This window comes from Phyllobates terribilis, unplaced genomic scaffold, assembly GCF_046119375.1.
Source record: "Phyllobates terribilis strain yellow unplaced genomic scaffold, ASM4611937v1 Scaffold_5__5_contigs__length_657084704, whole genome shotgun sequence".
Taxonomy (NCBI): Eukaryota; Metazoa; Chordata; class Amphibia; order Anura; family Dendrobatidae; genus Phyllobates; species Phyllobates terribilis.
In genome coordinates this window covers 519,537,536-519,550,549 of record NW_027362765.1, presented here as the reverse complement: position 1 = coordinate 519,550,549, position 13,014 = coordinate 519,537,536, and the positions used below count along the sequence as shown (strand labels likewise).

Here is a 13,014-nt window from a genome sequence, read left to right as displayed (position 1 = left end):
GCCTTCGTAGAGGAACAACTTGCTCTTCTCTTTCCATAGCTGCTTGGCTTCCTCTGGGGCATCTGGATCCAAGCGGGCATCTTCCCGGGTCAGCAGATCTTTCACCAGGCGGATTGCAGGGTCACTATCTTGGGTCTCGGCCCAGCTGTGGTGAGGTAGGGGATTGATCATCACAGTTGTTAGATCCTCCTCCTTCACGCGGTGAGAGTGTTGAGCGGCTCCATACCGGTGAAACGCGGGGAGTTCTACCTCCTCCAGCTCTTCTGGGTCTTCGTCACCCTCAGGTAAGTGAGGCATTCTTGATAGGGCGTCCGCGTTGGCATTGGTTTTGCCTGCCCGGTTCTTGATCACGAAGTCATAGTTGGAGAGACGGGCCATCCACCGCTGTTCCAGGGCACCCAGTCTTGCATTGTCCAGGTGTGTCAACGGGTTGTTGTCCGTGTACACGGTGAACTTTGCGGAGGCCAGGTAATGCTTGAAGCGTTCTGTCACGGCCCACACCACCGCCAAGAATTCTAGCTTGAAGGAGCTGTAATTCTCCGGGTTCCTCTCGGTGGGTCTCAGCTTCCGGCTGGCGTAAGCGATCACCCTTTCTCTGCCCTGTTGGTTTTGGGACAGTACGGCTCCCAGTCCCACATTACTGGCGTCTGTGTGAAGGATAAAAGGCTGGCCATAATCAGGGTAGGCCAGGATCTCATCCCCCGTGAGGGCCATCTTCAACTGGCGGAAGGACTCCTCTTCCGGTTTATCCCACTTGAAGGGTGGCTTTTGACTCCTGGACTTAGACTGTCCGATCAGGAGGTCCTGCATAGGAGCTGCCATCTTAGTGAACCCGGGGATGAACCTTTGGTAGTAGCCTACCAACCCGAGAAACTGTCTCACCTCTTTGATGTTCGAGGGGCTTGGCCAGCTCTTGATTGCCGTGACCTTGTCAGGGTCGGGGGCCACTCCTTCCGCGCTTACCACGTGTTAGAACCTTGCTCTTAGGTTTTTTTTCCTTTGCTGGTCACATGACCTTGTTGGCCTATTTAATACTGCTCCGCCCTTCTGGCTTTGCTGGACTTCATTGTATAACTACTTTCTAGCTAGCCTGTGCTCTGTATCTAACTCTGTTAGTTTGCTTGGTCTACGGACCTCTATGTTCTATATATTTTGTTTGTTCGTCTGTCTGCTACTATTTCTGTTAGGAGGTGTCCCATTTTCCTCCCAGTCCTTAGTACTTGTAGGGATTCCTTCCCCACATCTATAGGTCTCCGTACAGACTAGCTTAGGACTTTAGCAGGTCTGATCGCAGGATCAGGTTCCCTGTTACATCGTAGGGATTCAGCTGAGTTCTATCGTAGGGACAGATCTCCTCTCTTTCCTTAGCTCTGGTAGCAGAACATAACAGTAAGTCCAGCCTGCAAATTCTCTAAGGAAAGATTTTTCTGTTCCATCATGGTGTCGGTTCAGGATTTGGCTCATCGCCTGCAGGGACTCTCTCTGGAGGTGGCCGAGCTCCGTCAGCACGTGAGTAACTGTCCTGGAGCACATTTCTTGGAGCCTAAGGTATGTTTGCCGGATTTATTTTTTGGTGAACACCGAGAATTTTTTTCATTTAAAAATGCTTGCTTATTGTATTTTCGTTTGAGACCCAAGTCCTCTGGGGATGAATCCCAGCGCATAGGGTTCATAATGTCACTTTTGCGCAAAGAGCCTCAGGAGTGGGCCTTTTCTTTGCAACCTAGTGATACATGCTTCAGATCAGTGGATAGTTTTTTTTCTGCTTTGGGACTATTATATGATGATCCTGACCGTGTCGCATCAGCTGAGACTGAGTTGAGACGTTTGAAACAGGGATCAGGTAATGTGGAAAAATATTGTACTCATTTCCATCGTTGGGCTACTCAAACAGGGTGGAACGATTCTGCTCTGAAAAGTCTATTTCTTGCTGGGCTCAATGAAAGGGTTAAAGACCTGCTAATTGCTTATCCTACACCTGAAGATTTGCAACAGGCTATACGGGTGGATAGGAGACTGCGTGCAAGGGTTAATGAGAGCAAATCCTCTGCTATGTCAGTTTCTGGTTATGAGAATGTGTGTACTAACAGTGGTGAACCGATGGAGATTGGAGCGATGACACCTCGCTCTCAAGAAAAAGATCGCAGATTTTCTGAAGGCTTGTGTTTCTATTGCGGAAAATCTGGTCATTTAATTAAAGACTGTGAGCTTCGTATCAAGAAAGAAAAAAAAATGGTCAGTCATGCCCGTATTGCCTGTTTAAATTCCAAGGGTGTATTTTTAGCTGCTTCCACGATTGCTCAGGAAAAATTAATGGAATTTCGCGTGTTTGTTGATTGTGGGTCTACTCTGAATGTTATTGATGGGGGATTCTTGGAAAGACTCAATTTAAAACCCGAACCTTTATCATCCCCCATTGCTGTGGTTTCGGTGGATGGTTCCCCTTTGAAGAATATTACTCTCAAGGTCTGTGAATTTCCTCTCACTATTAATGGTGTTCACCACGAGAAATTGGATTTGGTAGTTTTGAATAACTTGCCTTCTCCAGTAATATTGGGATTGCCCTGGTTAAAATTTCACAATCCTGTACTGGATTGGTCTACCAGTGAAATTAAATCCTGGAGCCATAAATGTTATGACAAGTGTTGTAACGGGCGTATTGCAGCTTTGGATAGGGGAGAATTGCCTGTTCCTATTCAGGATTTTTGGAGAGTTTTTTCTGAGAAGGAATCGCAGGTTTTGCCTCCCCATAGAGACTATGATTGTTCTATTGAATTTGTCCCTGGAGCGACTCTTCCTAAAAGTCGTTTATTTAACCTTACTATTCCTGAGAGGAAGGCTTTGGATGAATACATACAGACAAGTTTGGCCGCCGGTCACATTAGGCCCTCTAAGTCTCCTGTGGCGGTTGGATTTTTTTTTGTAAAAAAAAAGGACGGCGGTTTACGTCCTTGTCTGGATTTTCGTGAGATTAACAAAATTACTGTACGCAATCCTTACCCACTGCCATTGATTCCTGATCTGTTTAACCAGTTAATGGGGGCCAAGTGGTTCTCTAAAATTGACCTTAAGGGGGCATACAATCTGTTGCGCATGAAGGAGGGTGATGAATGGAAGACTGCTTTTAACACTCCTGTGGGTCATTTTGAGAATCTGGTTATGCCTTTTGGTCTTACTAATGCTCCTGCATTTTTTCAGAATCTTATTAATGACATCCTTAGACCTTTGATCGGCAAAAATGTGGTTGTGTATTTGGATGACATTTTGATTTATTCGCCGGATCTGGAGTCTCATTGGCGGAGCGTACGTGAGGTATTACAGTTATTAATGGACAATTCGCTTTTTGCTAAGCTGGAGAAATGTGAGTTCGCTGTACAGAGAATTAGTTTTTTGGGTTACATTATCTCCAGCGAAGGTTTTGAGATGGACCCGGTTAAAGTTCAAGCTGTACAGGAATGGCCTAGGCCTATTGGTTTGAAATCGATACAGAGGTTTTTAGGTTTCGCCAATTATTACAGAAAATTCATAAAAAATTTTTCTAGTATTGTCAAACCTCTGACCGATCTCACCAGGAAAGGTGCTGATGCGGTTCAGTGGTCTTCTGAGGCCATTGAAGCTTTTGTGTATCTCAAGGAGAGGTTCACCTCTGCTCCCATCCTTATGCAGCCTGATGTGACTAAGCCGTTTTTGGTTGAGGTTGATGCTTCCTCTGTGGGGGTTGGCGCAGTATTGTCTCAGGATAACGGGGATGGATTACATCCCTGTGCCTTTTTTTCAAAAAAATTTTCAGAGACTGAACTGAATTACGATATTGGTAATCGGGAATTATTGGCTATTAAACTCGCATTTGAACACTGGCGCCACTTCTTGGAAGGTGCGGAATTTCCCGTTCAGGTTCTTACGGATCATAAAAATCTGATATATCTTGATGCTGCCAAGCGCCTGAATGCCCGTCAGGCTAGGTGGGCACTGTTTTTCTCGCGGTTTAATTTCTCTGTTACTTACATCCCTGGTACTAAGAATGTTAAGGCGGATGCCTTGTCTCGCAGTTTTTCTCCCATAGTCGGTGCTGAGAAAGAGGAGAACATTTTACAAGAAGGTGTTGTGATAGCTGCTTTGGACTCCGTTTTGGAAGATGAGATTCTTAAAGCACAGGAGAATGCCCCATCTAACACTCCTCATGGGAGGTTGTTTGTGCCTGGGACCTTTAGGAGAGATTTGTTTGTTGAGTGTCACGAATCTCGGTTGGCAGGTCATCCCGGAATCTCTGAGACCAAGAGACTGGTGGGTCGCAGTTTTTGGTGGCCTGGATGGCAGAAGGAAGTCATTAAGTGGGTGCGTCAATGTACTATATGTGCTAGATCTAAGTCCTCACATACTCCTGCTGCGGGGTTGCTTTGTCCTTTGGAGGTTCCCAGTGCTCCTTGGACACATTTGGCTATGGACTTTATAACTGACCTTCCCCCCTCTGAGGGTTTTACTGTCATCTGGGTGGTCGTGGACCGTTTTAGCAAGATGTGTCACTTGGTTCCCTTCGTCAAACTGCCCTGCGCTAAAACTCTCGCTAAGGCCTTTGTCAAGGAAATTGTCAGACTTCATGGCGTTCCTACTGACATTGTTTCTGATAGGGGTCCTCAGTTCGTGGCTCGTTTTTGGCGTGCCTTTTGTGACAGGTTGGGAGTTCATTTATCGTTCTCGTCCAGATATCATCCTGAATCTAATGGCCAGACAGAAAGGAAAAACCAGGATGTTGAGCAGTTCTTGCGTTGTTTTGTGGCAGACAATCAAGAGGGGTGGTCTGAGTTTCTGCCACTTGCTGAATTTGCTCTGAACAATCATACATCTTCTTCTGCTGGTTGTTCGCCTTTTTTTTGTTGTTCTGGGAGACATCCGTCGTTTGGGTCGTTCTCCAAGTTGGGATCTGCCGTGCCTGAGGAGGAGAATTTTTCCGGTGATTTGGAGAGAGTTTGGACGGATGTGCGTGGTAATCTTCAGGAGGCCAACAGAAAATCTAAGGACTACTTTGATAGGAAACGACAGGAGGTTTTGTTCGCTGTTGGTGACATGGTTTGGTTGTCCTCTAGGAATCTGCAGTTGAGGATTCCTTCTAAGAAATTGGGTCCCAAGTTTGTAGGGCCCTTTAAGGTGCTTCAGGTTGTCAACCAATCTGCTGTTAGGTTGGAGGTTCCTACCTCCTGGAGAATTAATCCGGTATTTCATGTCTCTCTGTTGAAAAAAGCTGTTGTATCGGATTGTGACGCCTCTGCCTCTGTTCCTCCGGTGGTGGAGGACGGGGAATATGAAATTTCTCGCATCCTTAACTCTAGACTGTATAGAGGTAGTTTGCAGTATCTTGTGGCCTGGAAAGGTTTCGGACCCGAGGATAACTCTTGGGTGAGGTCGGATGATGTTTCCGCGTCCAGACTTATCAGAGCGTTTCACAGGAGATTTCCTGATAAGCCTGGTCCTAGGGGATCCGGAGGATCCTCTTAGAAGGGGGGGTACTGTTAGAACCTTGCTCTTAGGTTTTTTTTCCTTTGCTGGTCACATGACCTTGTTGGCCTATTTAATACTGCTCCGCCCTTCTGGCTTTGCTGGACTTCATTGTATAACTACTTTCTAGCTAGCCTGTGCTCTGTATCTAACTCTGTTAGTTTGCTTGGTCTACGGACCTCTATGTTCTATATATTTTGTTTGTTCGTCTGTCTGCTACTATTTCTGTTAGGAGGTGTCCCATTTTCCTCCCAGTCCTTAGTACTTGTAGGGATTCCTTCCCACATCTATAGGTCTCCGTACAGACTAGCTTAGGACTTTAGCAGGTCTGATCGCAGGATCAGGTTCCCTGTTACATCGTAGGGATTCAGCTGAGTTCTATCGTAGGGACAGATCTCCTCTCTTTCCTTAGCTCTGGTAGCAGAACATAACACCACGTGCCCTAGGTACTGGACCTTTGGTTTCAGCAGGTGACACTTCGATGGTTTCACCTTCAGGCCGTAGCCTGCCAGGGCTTCGAACACCTCGGCCAGGTGTTTGAGATGGTCCTCGTAGGTCTTCGAATAGACTATCACGTCGTCCAGGTAAAGGAGGACCGTCTCGAAGTCTCGGTGCCCTAGACAGCATTCCATCAGCCGCTGGAAGGTCCCTGGTGCGTTGCAGAGCCCGAAAGGCATACAGTTGAACTCACTCAGTCCCATTGGGGTGGTGAAGGCGGTCTTCTCCTTGTCAGCCTCTGCCACAGGAACCTGCCAGTACCCGCTAGTAAGGTCCAAAGTAGAAAAGAAGTTAGCTGATTTTAGTGCGGCTAAAGACTCCTCTATTCTAGGCAGCGGATATGCGTCTTTGTGGGTGATACGGTTGATTTGTCTATAGTCGACGCACATTCTCATGGTGCCGTCTTTCTTTTTCACCAGAACCAAGGGGGCTGCCCAGTGGCTACAGCTATCTCGAATGACCCCAGCTTCTTTCATTTCTCTTAGCATGCCCTTTGCGTTCTGATAATGTGCAGGGGGTACAGGTCTGTGTCTCTCTTTTATTGGTGCGTGGCTCCCTGTGGGGATGTGGTGTTCTATCCCTTTTACTCTGCCGAAGTCTAGCGGGTGCTTACTAAAGACTCTCTCGTACTCCTGTACCACCCGGTAGACTCCTTGTTTTTGGTGCAGGGGAGTGGAGTCAGCACCCACGTGGAGTTTCTGGCACCAGTCCTCCTTTTGTTTCTGGGAGCCATTACCCTCCGCCTGTGGAGATGGAGGCAAGGGTTCCACGGCCCTGATAGCTTTGTGTTCGACAACAAACAGTTTGGCGAGTGTAGCGTACCTGGTAAGTGTACTTCCCTCTCCCCAATGTTGAGGATGCGGACGGGCACCCTCCCATGACGGACATCAACCACCCCTCGAGCTGTCAAAATGGTGGGCCTGCTTTCTGAGTACACGGGTTCTACCATGGCTTGGTAGTCTCTACCTCTCAACCCGATTGCAGTCCGACACCAGATCATCATTTCACTTTTGGGAGGCATGGAAATTGGGAATGGGTCACTCAGTCTTACGCTACCGATCTCACCACCAGACAGTTCTACCTGCTGCCGTCTCATCAGGGCTTTTATCTCCTTGTTGAGGACTCTGTTGGCTGGAACTAGCATTCACCGCCACCTGTTGTAGAATTACAATTACCTCTGAAAGACAATTTTCAATTACGTTAGTACCCACAGTTATTTTAGGGTGACTTTCACGACGGTCAATGTCCACAATAATCACTCCCTGTGCCGGTAGTTCAACTTTACCAATTTTAATGGTCATCTCCTTGAACCCCATCTGCGGCACGGGTAAGCCGTTACTGGCGATGATGCTCAAGTTACTGTCTGGATACCGTGTGATATCAGCATCAGTCCAATACTGCTTAAAAAGTACATAAGGGATAGTGGTTACTTGTGACCCAGTATCCAGCAAGGCGCTCATGGGGATACCGTTCAGCACCACGGGTAAAACCGGGCGCCCCCCAACGTACTTATCACACCAATTATAAGGGCCTGGTGATCTTATGCCTGGGGGTCGGCCCTCTGCCCCAGGTTGGACCCGTTTAAATTACAGTACCTGGAAATGTGTCTGGGCTGGTTGCATCGACGGCAAATGGGCTGTCCATCCTCTGCGTAGCTGTCTGTGGGCCTCCCTCGGAACGACGGGATCCTCCTCTGTCGACGCCACGGGACATCCTCCGGACTTGAAGCCAGCTCGATGGGTCTTGACGGGTCCACTTGCAACGCCTGGACGGTCCTGGTCAACGCCTCGACGCTCCTGGTCAGCTCCTGGACTTGGTGGTGCAGGTCTTTCGACGGGGCTTGGTTCAGGTCCTGTGCATCAGCCCCCACGGGGTCCATAGAGGAGGGCGCCGCCTCCTGGTGGTAGGTGAGAGCAGGGCGCCGGGGGTTTATAGCGCGACTGGTTGCAGGTTCACGGAGCACCCTTATGGCCATGTCCTTAAATTGGGTAAACGTCAGGTCGGGGTTCTGAAAGAACATGAGGCGCAGTTGGGCCCTGTGGGCGCTAGACAGCAGACCTTCTATGAATTGTTCTGTTAGCAGCTTATCCGTTTCCTGCACACTGCCAGAGTCAGTTTGTTGAATAGCCCTCAAGGCTTCCTGCAGACTTAGGGCATAGTCTCTGATGCTGTCCTGTGCCCGCTGCTTACATCCATAGAACCTCATTTTAATCTCAGCGGAGGTACGTGTGTCAAAGGTACCCCGCAGCCGGGCCAGAATGCCCTTCACAGTCCTTTTCTCCTCAGTGGGCCATGACTTTACCTCCCTTTGGGCTGCGCCAGTTAACTGCCCTGTTAGTATGCTGACCTTCTGTCCCTCTGTCAGGGAGTAAACTTGGAACAAACTGTACAGGGAAAAGGGCATCACCGCTGCTGCAGCTGCGTTGGTGGTAGTGGGCGCCTCTGTATCCGACATCTTCCTCCCCCCTAGTTAAGCGTGGCCTACCTTCCGACGATCCTCTTCTGTAGGCCGCGGCTCTGCTGCTGCTGCTCTGGATGAGGACCTTGCGTCGCATCCTGATGACGTCAGCGTCGCTCTCTCTCCCTTCCAGGACCTTGCGCAGCGTCGGTGCGTGGGGCGGAGCTTTGGATCTCGCGCGGTTTTGACGTCCACGCCCCTCTTCTTCCCGCGCGGCGTCCTGAAGATGGCGTCCGATGGCGGGAAGCAGCTGCGGATGGCGGGAAGACGGCAGAAGACGGCGGGAAACGGTCCAAGATGGCGTCTGATGGCGGGAATCGGCTCCGGATGGCGGGAAACGACTCCGGATGGTGGGAAACTTCGCCACAGGTAAGTTACAAAAGTCTTTTTCAGGCACGCAGTACCCGGTGGTTGCGGGCACGAAATCCTGCCGACTACGCCAAAACTGACTCGCCCCCTGGGCCGTGGGGCACTCGGATCCGGGCAATAGGGGGGACGATGGGAGTAGTAGTGGCGACCCGGTTCCGTGGCTCAGGGTGGTCAGGCCAATGGTAGTCTGCTACGTTCTGCTGATAATGTCCGACTACGCCACCCGTGGATTTGCGGTCATTAGGTACCGCCGCTGCAAGGCAGACCGCTGGGGATGATGAGGTGTGCAGCAGGGATGGTGTGACTCCCCACGGGAAGAGTGCGGCCCCAGGGCAGGGTAGTGGATGGTGGGAGCGATGGTGGTGAGAGTCCCAGTACCGGTAGTGCTGGAGGCGCGAAGGAGCACACAGACAATAGGTTGCAGTCCAGGGTCTTTACTGAAACAGGTAAACTGACCCATAAACAGTCCCAGCTAGGAGGGGACCTGGATGTCTGAGAGCAACGGGGAAATTGGCCCTGGTCAGGGTGAGGGTGTAGGCCTACCGTGCTTTCTGCGCTCCTTCTGGCTATCTCCTCGTTATAGGGTAACAGCCCACGTTTCCGAGCTTTCCGTGTATTCTCGCCTGTATGGCCTGCGACGTAGGTTCCTTTCTGCTCCCAGCCTTGTACGGCTTTACTGGTCCCTTCGGTTGTGGCAGGGCCTCCAGGCTTCTTAGGCCAAGGAATATACAGTCCCTTGCGAACTGGTTATCTGCTGGAGAATGTGGAATCCTCCCAGCCTCAGACACCAAAGTCTGGTAAAGTAAGTCTTTTATCTGCCTAGACAAGCTCTCTTCGCCTCTTGTCTCTGGCTTGTGGCTCTCCTCCTGCCACACTTCCTCTTAGGTGCAATACAACTGTCTGTCCCTGCTCTGCTCTGGGACAAGTCTCAGTCCTGAGACAGGTCATCAAGTTCTCTCTAACCCTGCTCTCAGTACCAGCTTTTATAGGGGCAGCCAGCTCCCCCTACTGGCCTGAGACAGGAGGCATTGCATGCTAATGTTCCCCTGACTAGAGAACCTCCCCCTTGCTCTCAGACACAGCTTTAATTACACTTGTGGCATCCAGGCCAGGGTGACACACTAACATACAGTGCGACACCTCCTCCTCGTTTATCAAGTCTGTTTCTTGCAAATAAGTTGTATCCTTTTAGCCTTGTATTCCAATCATGTGTATCGTCCCACCAAGTTTCAGTGATTCCAATGACATCATATTTCTTTTGCTGCGTTAGTAGTTCCAATTCTCCTTGTTTGTTGCCCATGCTTTGTGTATTTGTATAAAAACATTTTAGTTTGTGATTGGTTTCTCTTCTTCCCATATTTTTATTATTTAGATTTTTTTGTCTTTGTTCTTTCTTTCCACTTCCAGTAGCAGAGATCTCAATAGTATTTGTCAGCTGTATGGCTTTTTCTGGCCTTTTGCTTCCCTTCCCACATTGTTCTAGTTTAAAGCTCTCCTGATGAGTGTAGCAAGGCGACTTCCAAATACACGTTTTCCAGTCTTCGTAATGTGCACCCCATCTCTAGCAAGTAGTCCATCGTATAGGTAATTCATTCCGTGATCCAGAAATCCAAATCCTTGTTGACGGCACCATCGACGTAGCCAGTTGTTCACCTGTAGAATCTTATTCCACCTCATTGTTCCATGGCCATCCACTGGGAGGATGGATGAGAAGACCACCTGCGCTCCCAATTCTTTCACTTTCTTGCCTAAGTTTTCAAAGTCACTGCAGATGGTTTCCAGGTCCTTTCTTGCGGTGTCATTTGTCCCCACATGTATTAGCAGGAATGGGTAGTGATCTGTAGGTCTGAAGAGTCTTGATATCCTGTCAGACACATCTTTAATTTTTGCACCTGGAAGACAGCACATTTCTCTTGAGGTTATGTCTGGTCTGCAGATAGCGGCCTCTGTTCCTCTCAACAGGGAATCCCCCAATTTGAGTGTTCCCTTTATTTTTTTGAGCAGTGTATATTATTGCGCATAACGAGCAATATCTTCAGAAGTTTTGTACAATATAAAGGCAACAGGTGAACCCTAAATATCATATTAAAGGGTATGTGTTATCAGGAAATTACTGATTGTTTAAATAATTTTTGTGTGTTTTTAAATGTATTTTAACTGTCTGATAATGTTTATCTTTTTAATTTTCCATATCACTGTCTAAATTAGTAAAAAATAATCTTGCAATTTTTACACTGGCTACTAAGCCTAGTACTAAACTAATACATCCTGCCCTGTAGAGATCACTCTTGAGCAGTCATTATCATTACAGGCAGGATTACCGGTATACAGTGGCGACCAAAAGTTTTGCATTTTTTTTTAAAGTACGATTACTTCTGTCTGGTTGTCGTGATGCCATTTCCCTGGTAATGAATTGACAGTGCATAAAGTTGTCATCTTGCAAGACCTTAATTTTAGCCAAAATGCTTTTGAATATAGATATGGTCATTTAATTAAAAAAAAAAACTGACTGCCAAACGTTTTGCATATACTATTTATTGATCACAACATAGAGAGTAATTCATTGTTTACAATGCCATAACTTAGTATTTTGTAGCATAACCTCTTGCTTTAACCCCATTACATTCAGTGACGGGGATAACCCGTCATGACTTTGAACTGTCACTGCATGTAAACAGACAGCTGGTCGCTACATGAAGAGGTGCAGGGACCCATGCTGTCGGTCCACGCACCCAAATTGCTGTGATCGGTCAGTCAATCCCGATCAGAGCAGGAGCTCAGCGCTGCCAGTGTCTGAGCTCCTGCACGAAACAGCCAGGAGCAGTGTCAGAGCCGCCTCTGGCTGTTAACCCCCCTAAATGCTGCAATCACGAGCGATCGCAGCATTCAGGAGTCAGGTAGAGGGACGGGAGCTCCCTCTGCCTTCAGATCAACGACCCCGCGATGTCATCGCGAGGACCCGACTGTTGCCATGGTGACCCGGGGGGTCACCAAGCTGCGGAAAGCTTCCAAGACCATGCTCATGCAACCAGACAGAAGTAATCACAGTTTTTTAAAAAAATGCAGCCCGACGTGTGCAAATGTGGATGTGCCCCTCAAACCTAGCCCTTGCCAGGAGCAGTATTCAAATGTCATGGGTGGCGCCAGCACTAACTGAATGCAGTGACCGGCCATTACTGAATATAAGAATCACACCCCTATGACTGAATACGAGCAGGCCGGACAAAGTATTTAAAACGTTATAACATCATTATATTACCACCAATTTTCATGAAAACAGCTGGTTAGTGATGCACATGGCATAGCAACTAGGACGTGACAGGTTCCCTTTAAGGCTAGAGTCACAAGACCATTTTCTCCAGGTCTTAGAAAATCCGACTGATTATGCTATTCACACTCTGATCAGAGTGTGATCCAATTTTTTTGGATGTGCAGAATTTTAAAAAAAGAATTTTTTTCATCTTCTTCATTCAGTCTGTCCGTGAAAATTGAACTGCACTCTGATGTCATCCGAGTTGGTCCGAGGACAAAAATCGGACATGTGCACAGCCACAAAGAATAACATAGAGACAAATTCTATCAGTCAAAACGACAGATAGCACTCATCAGAGTTTTATGGTTGTCGGCATGAGCCCTAACAATGATCATTGCCGTGATGACAGCATGCCTAGACAACTCTCCTCCACAATTCAGTGAGTCAGAGCCTGTCTGCACAGTACAGGAAGTGTAAGGGCTCAAAACGTATAACATAGCCTAGTGCTATGTGATGTTTTATTGGATAGCACTTGGCCCAATGTTATTGTGACATGCAAAAGTAGTGCTGTTGCTTCAAAAGCATCCAGCAACTATTAGAAGTTACACAAGCACAGGAGACAGGAAGTGTTGTGCTCCAGAAGCATCCAGCAACTAGAGGGGTTAACACAGTCACAGGAGACAGGGAGTGTTTTAGCAGAACCCCAGGGGGATTGTGGGAAAGTTGTTTACTGTCTGGCTGGAGCCAAAGAGAAAGGTGGTGTGTGATCTGTATATCACAGAAGGCAAGGGAACAGAATTCAGGTCAGGAGGGAAGCTAAACACAGGTCAGATAGTGTCATGGAGATATTGATGTCAGAAAATGTTCTTCCATATTTCCCTGACATGGATATTGACCATTTCTCTCTTTTGTCGGTACCAAGCTGTTTCCATAAAAATCTCAG

General features: G+C 48.0%; 1 protein-coding gene across 1 annotated transcript in view; it reads left to right on the top strand.

Annotated features, from left to right (window-relative positions):
* The window catches only part of TLL2 (tolloid like 2), a 324,249-nt gene that overhangs the window by 163,904 nt on the left and 147,331 nt on the right, over positions 1-13,014 (top strand). The window lies entirely within an intron of this gene.